This window comes from Salvelinus alpinus, chromosome 10 (assembly GCF_045679555.1).
Source record: "Salvelinus alpinus chromosome 10, SLU_Salpinus.1, whole genome shotgun sequence".
Lineage (NCBI taxonomy): Eukaryota > Metazoa > Chordata > Actinopteri > Salmoniformes > Salmonidae > Salvelinus > Salvelinus alpinus.
In genome coordinates, this window is record NC_092095.1 from 83,493,013 (window position 1) to 83,506,113 (window position 13,101).

Genomic DNA, 13,101 nt, shown 5'->3' on the forward strand with positions numbered 1-13,101 from the left:
CACCCCGCTACCACTATCAGATTAGAGCCATAAGGGCACTAGACATCTAACACCCCACTACCACTATCAGATTACAACCATAATGGAGACAAGGTATCTACCACCCCACTACTTCTATCAGCCATAAGGGCACTAGACATCTGACACCCCACTACTAATACCAGATTAGAGCCTAAAACGGAGACTAGACATCTACCACCCCACTACCTTTAAAAGATTAGAGCCATAATGGAAACTTGGTATCTACCAGCACACTACCACGACCAGATTAGAGACAAAATGGAGACTAGGTATCTACCACCCCACTACCACTATCAGATTAGAGCCATAATGGAGACTAGGTATCTACCAGCCCACTACCACTATCAGATTAGAGCCATAATGGAGACTAGGTATCTACCACCCCTCTACCTCTATCAGATTAGAGCCATAATGGAGACTTGGTATCTACCAGCACACTACCACTACCAGATTAGAGCCATAATGGAGACAGGGTATCTACCACCCCACTACCACTATCAGATTAGAACCATAATGGCACTAGGCATCTACCAGCCCACTACCACTATCAGATTAGAGCCATAATGGAGACTAGGTATCTACCACCCCACTACCTCTATCAGATTAGAGCCATAAGTGCACTTGACATCTACCACCACACTACCACTATCAGATTAGAGCCATAAGGGCACTAGGCATCTACCACCCCACTACCACTATCAGATTAGAGCCATAATGGAGACTAGGTATCTACCACCCCACTCCCACTATCAGATTAGAGCCATAATGGAGACTATGTATCTACCACCCCACTACCACTACCAGATTAGAGCAATAAGGGCACTAGGCATCTACCACCCCACTACCACTACCAGATTAGAGCCATAATGGAGACTAGGTATCTTCCACCCCACTACCACTATCAGATTAGAGCCATAATGGAGACTAGGTATCTTCCACGCCACTACCACTACCAGATTAGAGCCATAATGGAGACTAGGTATCTACCACCCCACTACCACTATCAGATTAGAGCCATAATGGAGACTAGGTATCTACCACCCCACTACCACTATCAGATTAGAGCCATACTGGAAACTAGGTGTCTACCACCCCTCTACCACTACCAGATTAGAGCCATAATGGAGACTATGTATCTACCACCCCACTACCACTATCAGATTAGAGCCATAAGGGCACTAGGCATCTACCACCACACTACCACTATCAGATTAGAGCCATAAGGGCACTAGACATCTACCACCCCACTACCACTATCAGATTAGAGCCATAATGGAGACTAGGTATCTACCACCCCACTACTTCTATCAGATTAGAGCCATAATGGAGACTAGGTATCTACCATCCCACTCCCACTATCAGATTAGAGCCATAATGGAGACTAGGTATCTACCACCCCACTACCACTACCAGATTAGAGCCATAAGGGCACTAGACATCTACCACCCCACTACCACTATCAGATTAGAGCCATACTGGAGACTCGGTATCTACCACTCCACTACCAGATTAGAGCCATAAGGGCACTAGACATCTACCACCCCACTACCACTATCAGATTAGAGCCATAATGGAGACTAGGTATCTACCACCCCACTACCACTATCAGATTAGAGCCATAAGGGCAATAGACATCTAACACCCCACTACTACTACCAGATTAGAGCCTAAAACGGAGACTAGACATCTACCACCCCAATACCTTTATAAGATTAGAGCCATAATGGAAACTTGGTATCTACCAGCACACTACTACTACCAGATTAGAGCCATAATGGAGACTAGGTATCTACCACCCCACTACCACTACCAGATTAGAGCCATAATGGAGACTAGGTATCTACCACCACACTACCACTATCAGATTAGAGCCATAAGGGCACTAGGCATCTACCACCCCACTACCACTATCAGATTAGAGCCATAATGGAGACTAGGTATCTACCACCCCACTACCACTATCAGATTAGAGCCATAAGGGCACTAGGCATCTACCACCACACTACCACTATCAGATTAGAACCATAAGGGCACTAGGCATCAACCACCCCGCTACCACTATCAGATTAGCGCCATAAGGGCACTAGACATCTACCACCCCACTACCACTATCAGATTAGAGCCATAATGGAGACTAGGTATCTACCACCCCACTACTTCTATCAGATTAGAGCCATAATGGAGACTAGGTATCTACCATCCCACTCCCACTATCAGATTAGAGCCATAATGGAGACTAGGTATCTACCACCCCACTACCACTACCAGATTAGAGCCATAAGGGCACTAGACATCTACCACCCCACTACCACTATCAGATTAGAGCCATAATGGAGACTAGGTATCTACCACCCCACTACCACTATCAGATTAGAGCCATAAGGGCAATAGACATCTAACACCCCACTACTACTACCAGATTAGAGCCTAAAACGGAGACTAGACATCTACCACCCCACTACCTTTATAAGATTAGAACCATAATGGAGACTTGGTATCTACCAGCACACTACCACTACCAGATTAGAGCCAAAATGGAGACTAGCTATCTACCACCCCACTACCACTATCAGATTAGAGCCATAATGGAGACTAGGTATCTACCACCCCACTACCACTATCAGATTAGAGCCATAATGGAGACTAGGTATCTACCACCCCACTACTTCTATCAGATTAGAACCATAATGGAGACTAGGTATCTACCACCCCACTCCCACTATCAGATTAGAGCCATAATGGAGACTAGGTATCTACCACCCCACTACCACTATCAGATTAGAGCCATAATGGAGACTAGGTATCTACCACCCCACTACTTCTATCAGATTAGAGCCATAATGGAGACTAGGTATCTACCACCCCTCTACCTCTATCAGATTAGAGCCATAATGGAGACTTGGTATCTACCAGCACACTACCACTACCAGATTACAGCCATAAGGGCACTAGGCATCTTCCACCACACTACCACTATCAGATTAGAACCATAAGGGCACTAGGCATTTACCACCCCGCTACCACTATCAGATTAGAGCCATAAGGGCACTAGACATCTAACACCCCACTACCACTATCAGATTACAACCATAATGGAGACAAGGTATCTACCACCCCACTACTTCTATCAGCCATAAGGGCACTAGACATCTGACACCCCACTACTAATACCAGATTAGAGCCTAAAACGGAGACTAGACATCTACCACCCCACTACCTTTAAAAGATTAGAGCCATAATGGAAACTTGGTATCTACCAGCACACTACCACGACCAGATTAGAGACAAAATGGAGACTAGGTATCTACCACCCCACTACCACTATCAGATTAGAGCCATAATGGAGACTAGGTATCTACCAGCCCACTACCACTATCAGATTAGAGCCATAATGGAGACTAGGTATCTACCACCCCTCGACCTCTATCAGATTAGAGCCATAATGGAGACTTGGTATCTACCAGCACACTACCACTACCAGATTAGAGCCATAATGGAGACAGGGTATCTACCACCCCACTACCACTATCAGATTAGAACCATAATGGCACTAGGCATCTACCAGCCCACTACCACTATCAGATTAGAGCCATAATGGAGACTAGGTATCTACCACCCCACTACCTCTATCAGATTAGAGCCATAAGTGCACTTGACATCTACCACCACACTACCACTATCAGATTAGAGCCATAAGGGCACTAGGCATCTACCACCCCACTACCACTATCAGATTAGAGCCATAATGGAGACTAGGTATCTACCACCCCACTCCCACTATCAGATTAGAGCCATAATGGAGACTATGTATCTACCACCCCACTACCACTACCAGATTAGAGCAATAAGGGCACTAGGCATCTACCACCCCACTACCACTACCAGATTAGAGCCATAATGGAGACTAGGTATCTTCCACCCCACTACCACTATCAGATTAGAGCCATAATGGAGACTAGGTATCTTCCACGCCACTACCACTACCAGATTAGAGCCATAATGGAGACTAGGTATCTACCACCCCACTACCTCTATCAGATTAGAGCCATAATGGATACTAGGTATCTTCCACCCCACTACCACTATCAGATTAGAGCCATACTGGAAACTAGGTGTCTACCACCCCTCTACCACTACCAGATTAGAGCCATAATGGAGACTATGTATCTACCACCCCACTACCACTATCAGATTAGAGCCATAAGGGCACTAGGCATCTACCACCACACTACCACTATCAGATTAGAGCCATAAGGGCACTAGACATCTACCACCCCACTACCACTATCAGATTAGAGCCATAATGGAGACTAGGTATCTACCACCCCACTACTTCTATCAGATTAGAGCCATAATGGAGCCTAGGTATCTACCATCCCACTCCCACTATCAGATTAGAGCCATAATGGAGACTAGGTATCTACCACCCCACTACCACTACCAGATTAGAGCCATAAGGGCACTAGGCATCTATCACCCCACTACCACTATCAGATTAGAACCATAAGGGCACTAGGCATCTACCACCCCGCTACCACTATCAGATTAGAGCCATAAGGGCACTAGACATCTACCACCCCACTACCACTATCAGATTAGAGCCATACTGGAGACTCGGTATCTACCACTCCACTACCAGATTAGAGCCATAAGGGCACTAGACATCTACCACCCCACTACCACTATCAGATTAGAGCCATAATGGAGACTAGGTATCTACCACCCCACTACCACTATCAGATTAGAGCCATAAGGGCAATAGACATCTAACACCCCACTACTACTACCAGATTAGAGCCTAAAACGGAGACTAGACATCTACCACCCCAATACCTTTATAAGATTAGAGCCATAATGGAAACTTGGTATCTACCAGCACACTACTACTACCAGATTAGAGCCATAATGGAGACTAGGTATCTACCACCCCACTACCACTACCAGATTAGAGCCATAATGGAGACTAGGTATCTACCACCCCACTAACACTATCAGATTAGAGCCATAATGGAGACTAGGTATCTACCACCCCACTACCACTATCAGATTAGAGCCATAATGGAGACTAGGTCTCTACCACCCCACTACCTCTATCAGATTAGAGCCATAAGGGCACTAGGTATCTACCACCACACTACCACTATCAGATTAGAGCCATAAGGGCACTAGGCATCTACCACCCCACTACCACTATCAGATTAGAGCCATAATGGAGACTAGGTATCTACCACCCCACTACCACTATCAGATTAGAGCCATAAGGGCACTAGGCATCTACCACCACACTACCACTATCAGATTAGAACCATAAGGGCACTAGGCATCAACCACCCCGCTACCACTATCAGATTAGCGCCATAAGGGCACTAGACATCTACCACCCCACTACCACTATCAGATTAGAGCCATAATGGAGACTAGGTATCTACCACCCCACTACTTCTATCAGATTAGAGCCATAATGGAGACTAGGTATCTACCATCCCACTCCCACTATCAGATTAGAGCCATAATGGAGACTAGGTATCTACCACCCCACTACCACTACCAGATTAGAGCCATAAGGGCACTAGACATCTACCACCCCACTACCACTATCAGATTAGAGCCATAATGGAGACTAGGTATCTACCACCCCACTACCACTATCAGATTAGAGCCATAAGGGCAATAGACATCTAACACCCCACTACTACTACCAGATTAGAGCCTAAAACGGAGACTAGACATCTACCACCCCACTACCTTTATAAGATTAGAACCATAATGGAGACTTGGTATCTACCAGCACACTACCACTACCAGATTAGAGACAAAATGGAGACTAGCTATCTACCACCCCACTACCACTATCAGATTAGAGCCATAATGGAGACTAGGTATCTACCACCCCACTACCACTATCAGATTAGAGCCATAATGGAGACTAGGTATCTACCACCCCACTACTTCTATCAGATTAGAACCATAATGGAGACTAGGTATCTACCACCCCACTCCCACTATCAGATTAGAGCCATAATGGAGACTAGGTATCTACCACCCCACTACCTCTATCAGATTAGAGCCATAAGGGCACTTGGCATCTACCACCACACTACCACTATCAGATTAGAGCCATAAGGGCACTAGGCATCTACCACCCCACTACCACTATCAGATTAGAGCCATAATGGAGACTAGGTATATACCACCCCACTCCCACTATCAGATTAGAGCCATAATGGAGACTAGGTATCTACCACCCCACTACCACTACCAGATTAGAGCAATAAGGGCACTAGACATCTAACACCCCACTACTACTACCAGATTAGAGCCTAAAACGGAGACTAGACATCTACCACCCCACTACCTTCATAAGATTAGAACCATAATGTAGACTTGGTATCTACCAGCACACTACCACTACCAGATTAGAGCCAAAATGGAGACTAGCTATCTACCACCCCACTACCACTATCAGATTAGAGCCATAATGGAGACTAGGTATCTACCACCCCACTACCACTATCAGATTAGAGCCATAATGGAGACTAGGTATCTACCACCCCACTACTTCTATCAGATTAGAGCCATAATGGAGACTAGGTATCTACCACCCCACTACCACAATCAGATTAGAGCCATAATGGAGACTAGGTATCTACCACCCCTCTACCTCTATCAGATTAGCGCCATAATGGAGACTAGGTATCTACCACCCCACTACCACTACCAGATTACAGCCATAAGGGCACTAGGCATCTTCCACCACACTACCACTATCAGATTAGAACCATAAGGGCACTAGGCATTTACCACCCCGCTACCACTATCAGATTAGAGCCATAAGGGCACTAGACATCTACCACCCCACTACCACTATCAGATTACAACCATAATGGAGACAAGGTATCTACCACCCCACTACTTCTATCAGCCATAAGGGCAATAGACATCTAACACCCCACTACTACTACCAGATTAGAGCCTAAAACGGAGACTAGACATCTACCACCCCACTACCTTTATAAGATTAGAGCCATAATGGAAACTTGGTATCTACCAGCACACTACTACTACCAGATTAGAGCCATAATGGAGACTAGGTATCTACCACCCCACTACCACTACCAGATTAGAGCCATAATGGAGACTAGGTATCTACCACCCCACTAACACTATCAGATTAGAGCCATAATGGAGACTAGGTATCTACCACTCCACTACTACTACCAGATTAGAGCCTAAAACGGAGACTAGACATCTACCACCCCACTACCTTTATAAGATTAGAACCATAATGGAGACTTGGTATCTACCAGCACACTACCACTACCAGATTAGAGCCAAAATGGAGACTAGCTATCTACCACCCCACTACCACTATCAGATTAGAGCCATAATGGAGACTAGGTATCTACCACCCCACTACCACTATCAGATTAGAGCCATAATGGAGACTAGGTATCTACCACCCCACTACTTCTATCAGATTAGAGCCATAATGGAGACTAGGTATCTACCACCCCACTCCCACTATCAGATTAGAGCCATAATGGAGACTAGGTATCTACCACCCCACTACCTCTATCAGATTAGAGCCATAAGGGCACTTGGCATCTACCACCACACTACCACTATCAGATTAGAGCCATAAGGGCACTAGGCATCTACCACCCCACTACCACTATCAGATTAGAGCCATAATGGAGACTAGGTATATACCACCCCACTCCCACTATCAGATTAGAGCCATAATGGAGACTAGGTATCTACCACCCCACTACCACTACCAGATTAGAGCAATAAGGGCACTAGACATCTAACACCCCACTACTACTACCAGATTAGAGCCTAAAACGGAGACTAGACATCTACCACCCCACTACCTTCATAAGATTAGAACCATAATGTAGACTTGGTATCTACCAGCACACTACCACTACCAGATTAGAGCCAAAATGGAGACTAGCTATCTACCACCCCACTACCACTATCAGATTAGAGCCATAATGGAGACTAGGTATCTACCACCCCACTACCACTATCAGATTAGAGCCATAATGGAGACTAGGTATCTACCACCCCACTACTTCTATCAGATTAGAGCCATAATGGAGACTAGGTATCTACCACCCCACTACCACAATCAGATTAGAGCCATAATGGAGACTAGGTATCTACCACCCCTCTACCTCTATCAGATTAGCGCCATAATGGAGACTAGGTATCTACCACCCCACTACCACTACCAGATTACAGCCATAAGGGCACTAGGCATCTTCCACCACACTACCACTATCAGATTAGAACCATAAGGGCACTAGGCATTTACCACCCCGCTACCACTATCAGATTAGAGCCATAAGGGCACTAGACTTCTACCACCCCACTACCACTATCAGATTACAACCATAATGGAGACAAGGTATCTACCACCCCACTACTTCTATCAGCCATAAGGGCACTAGACATCTGACACCCCACTACTACTACCAGATTAGAGCCTAAAACGGAGACTAGACATCTACCACCCCACTACCTTTAAAAGATTAGAGCCATAATGGAAACTTGGTATCTACCAGCACACTACCACGGCCAGATTAGAGACAAAATGGAGACTAGGTATCTACCACCCCACTACCACTATCAGATTAGAGCCATAATGGAGACTAGGTATCTACCAGCCCACTACCACTATCAGATTAGAGCCATGATGGAGACTAGGTATCTACCACCCCACTACCTCTATCAGATTAGAGCCATAAGGGCACTTGGCGCTACCACCACACTACCACTATCAGATTAGAGCCATAAGGGCACTAGGCATCTACCACCCCACTACCACTATCAGATTAGAGCCATACTGGAGACTAGGTATCTACCACCCCACTACCACTATCAGATTAGAGCCATAATGGATACTAGGTATCTACCACCCCACTACCACTATCAGATTAGAGCCATAATGGAGACTAGGTATCTACCACCCCACTACTTCTATCAGATTAGAGCCATAATGGAGACTAGGTATCTACCACCCCACTACCTCTATCAGATTAGAGCCATAAGGGCACTTGGCATCTACCACCAAACTACCACTATCAGATTAGAGCCATATGGGCACTAGGCATCTACCACCCCACTACCACTATCAGATTAGAGACATAATGGAGACTAGGTATCTACCACCCCACTACCACTACCAGATTAGAGCAATAAGGGCACTAGACATCTAACACCCCACTACTACTACCAGATTAGAGCCTAAAACGGAGACTAGGTATCTACCACCCCACAACCACTATCAGCCATAATGGCACTAGACATCTACCACCCCACTACCACTATCAGATTAGAGCCATAATGGAGACTAGACATCTACCACCCCACTACCTTTATAAGATTAGAGCCATAAGGGCACTAGGCATCTACCACCACACTACCACTATCAGATTAGAGCCATAAGGGCAATAGGCATCTACCACCACACTACCACTATCAGATTAGAGCAATAAGGGCACTAGGTATCTACCACCCCACTACCACTATCAGATTAGAGCCATAATGGAGACTAGACATCTACCACCCCACTACCACTATCAGATTAGAGCCATAATGGAGACTAGACATCTACCACCCCACTACCACTATCAGATTAGAGCCATAATGGAGACTAGGTATCTACCAGCACACTACCACTACCAGATTAGAGCCATAATGTAGACAGGGTATCTACCACCCCACTACCACTATCAGATTAGAGCCATAGTGGAGACTAGGTATCTACCACCCCACTACCACTATCAGATTAGAGCCATAAGGGCACTAGGCATCTACCACCCCACTACCACTATCAGATTAGAGCCATAGTGGAGACTAGGTATCTACCACCCCACTACCACTATCAGATTAGAGCCATAAGGGCACTAGGCATCTACCTTCCCACTACAACTATCAGATTAGAGCCATAAGGGCACTAGGCATCTACCACCCCACTACCACTATCAGATTAGAGCCATAATGGAGACTAGGTATCTACCACCCCACTACCTCTATCAGATTAGAGCCATAAGGGCACTTGGCATCTACCACCACACTACCACTACCAGATTAGAGCCATAAGGGCACTAGGCATCTACCACCCCACTACCACTATCAGATTAGAGCCATAATGGAGACTAGGCATCTACCGCCCCACTACCACTACCAGATTAGAGCCATAAGGGCACTAGGCATCTACCACCCCACTACCACTATCAGATTAGAGCCATAATGGAGACTAGGTATCTACCACCCCACTACTACTATCAGATTAGAGCCATAATGTAGACTAGGTATCTTCCACTCCACTACCACTACCAGATTAGAGCCATAATGGAGACTAGGTATTTACCACCCCACTACCACTATCAGATTAGAACCATAAGGGCAATAGACATCTAATACCCCACTACTACGACCAGATTAGTGCCTAAAACGGAGACTAGACATCTACCACCCCACTACCTTTATAAGATTAGAACCATAAGGGCATTTGGCATCTACCACCACACTACCACTATCAGATTAGAGCCATAATGGAGACTAGGTATCTACCACCCCACTACCACTATCAGATTAGAGCCATAATGGAGACTAGGTATCTACCACCCCACTACTTCTATCAGATTAGAGCCATAATGGAGACTAGGTATCTACCACCCCACTCCCACTATCAGATTAGAGCCATAATGGAGACTAGGTATCTACCACCCCACTACCACTACCAGATTACAGCCATAAGGGCACTAGGCATCTACCACCACTATCAGATTAGAACCATAAGGGCACTAGGCATCTACCACCCCGCTACCACTATCAGATTAGAGCCATAATGGCACTAGACATCTACCACCCCACTACCACTATCAGATTAGAGCCATAATGGAGACTAGACATCTACCACCCCACTACCTTTATAAGATTAGAGCCATAAGGGCACTAGGCATCTACCACCACACTACCACTATCAGATTAGAGCCATAAGGGCATTAGGCATCTACCACCACACTACCACTATCAGATTAGAGCCATAAGGGCACTAGGTATCTACCACCCCACAACCATTATCAGATTAGAGCCATAATGGAGACTAGGTATCTACCACCCCACTACTACTATCAGATTAGAGCCATAATGGAGACTAGGTATCTTCCACCCCACTACCACTACCAGATTAGATCCATAATGGAGACTAGGTATCTACCACCGCACTACCTCTATCAGATTAGAGCCATAATGGAGACTAGGTATCTTCTACCCCACTACCACTATCAGATTAGAGCCATACTGGAGACTAGGTATCTACCACCCCACTACCACTATCAGATTAGAACCATAAGGGCACTAGGCATCTACCACCCCGCTACCACTATCAGATTAGAGCCATAAGGGAACTAGACATCTACCACCCCACTACCACTATCAGATTAGAGCCATAATGGAGACTAGGTATCTACCACCCCACTACTTCTATCAGATTAGAGCCATAATGGAGACTAGGTATCTACCACCCCACTCCCACTATCAGATTAGAGCCATAATGGAGACTAGGTATCTACCACCCCGCTACTACTATCAGATTAGAGCCATGAAGGAGACTAGGTATCTACCACCCCACTACCTCTATCAGATTAGAGCCATAATGGAGACTTGGTATCTACCAGCACACTACCACTACCAGATTACAGCCATAAGGGCACTAGGCATCTACCACCACACTACCACTATCAGATTAGAACCATAAGGGCACTAGGCATCTACCACCCCGCTACCACTATCAGATTAGAGCCATAATGGCACTAGACATCTACCACCCCACTACCACTATCAGATTAGAGCCATAATGGAGACTAGGTATCTACCACCCCACTACCTCTATCAGATTAGAGCCATAATGGAGACTAGACATCTACCACCCCACTACCACTATCAGATTAGAGCCATAATGGAGACTAGACATCTACCACCCCACTACGTTTATAAGATTAGAGCCATAAGGGCACTAGGCATCTACCACCACACTACCACTATCAGATTAGAGCAATAAGGGCACTAGGTATCTACCACCCCACTACCACTATCAGATTAGAGCCATAATGGAGACTAGGTATCTACCACCCCACTACCACTATCAGATTAGAGCCATAAGGGCACTAGGTATCTACCACCCCACTACCACTACCAGATTAGATCCATAATGGAGACTAGGTATCTACCACCGCACTACCTCTATCAGATTAGAGCCATAATGGAGACTAGGTATCTTCTACCCCACTACCACTATCAGATTAGAGCCATACTGGAGACTAGGTATCTACCACCCCACTACCACTATCAGATTAGAACCATAAGGGCACTAGGCATCTACCACCCCGCTACCACTATCAGATTAGAGCCATAAGGGAACTAGACATCTACCACCCCACTACCACTATCAGATTAGAGCCATAATGGAGACTAGGTATCTACCACCCCACTACTTCTATCAGATTAGAGCCATAATGGAGACTAGGTATCTACCACCCCACTCCCACTATCAGATTAGAGCCATAATGGAGACTAGGTATCTACCACCCCGCTACTACTATCAGATTAGAGCCATAAAGTAGACTAGGTATCTACCACCCCACTACCTCTATCAGATTAGAGCCATAATGGAGACTTGGTATCTACCAGCACACTACCACTACCAGATTACAGCCATAAGGGCACTAGGCATCTACCACCACACTACCACTATCAGATTAGAACCATAAGGGCACTAGGCATCTACCACCCCGCTACCACTATCAGATTAGAGCCATAATGGCACTAGACATCTACCACCCCACTACCACTATCAGATTAGAGCCATAATGGAGACTAGGTATCTACCACCCCACTACCTCTATCAGATTAGAGCCATAATGGAGACTAGACATCTACCACCCCACTACCACTATCAGATTAGAGCCATAATGGAGACTAGACATCTACCACCCCCCTACGTTTATAAGATTAGAGCCATAAGGGCACTAGGCATCTACCACCACACTACCACTATCAGATTAG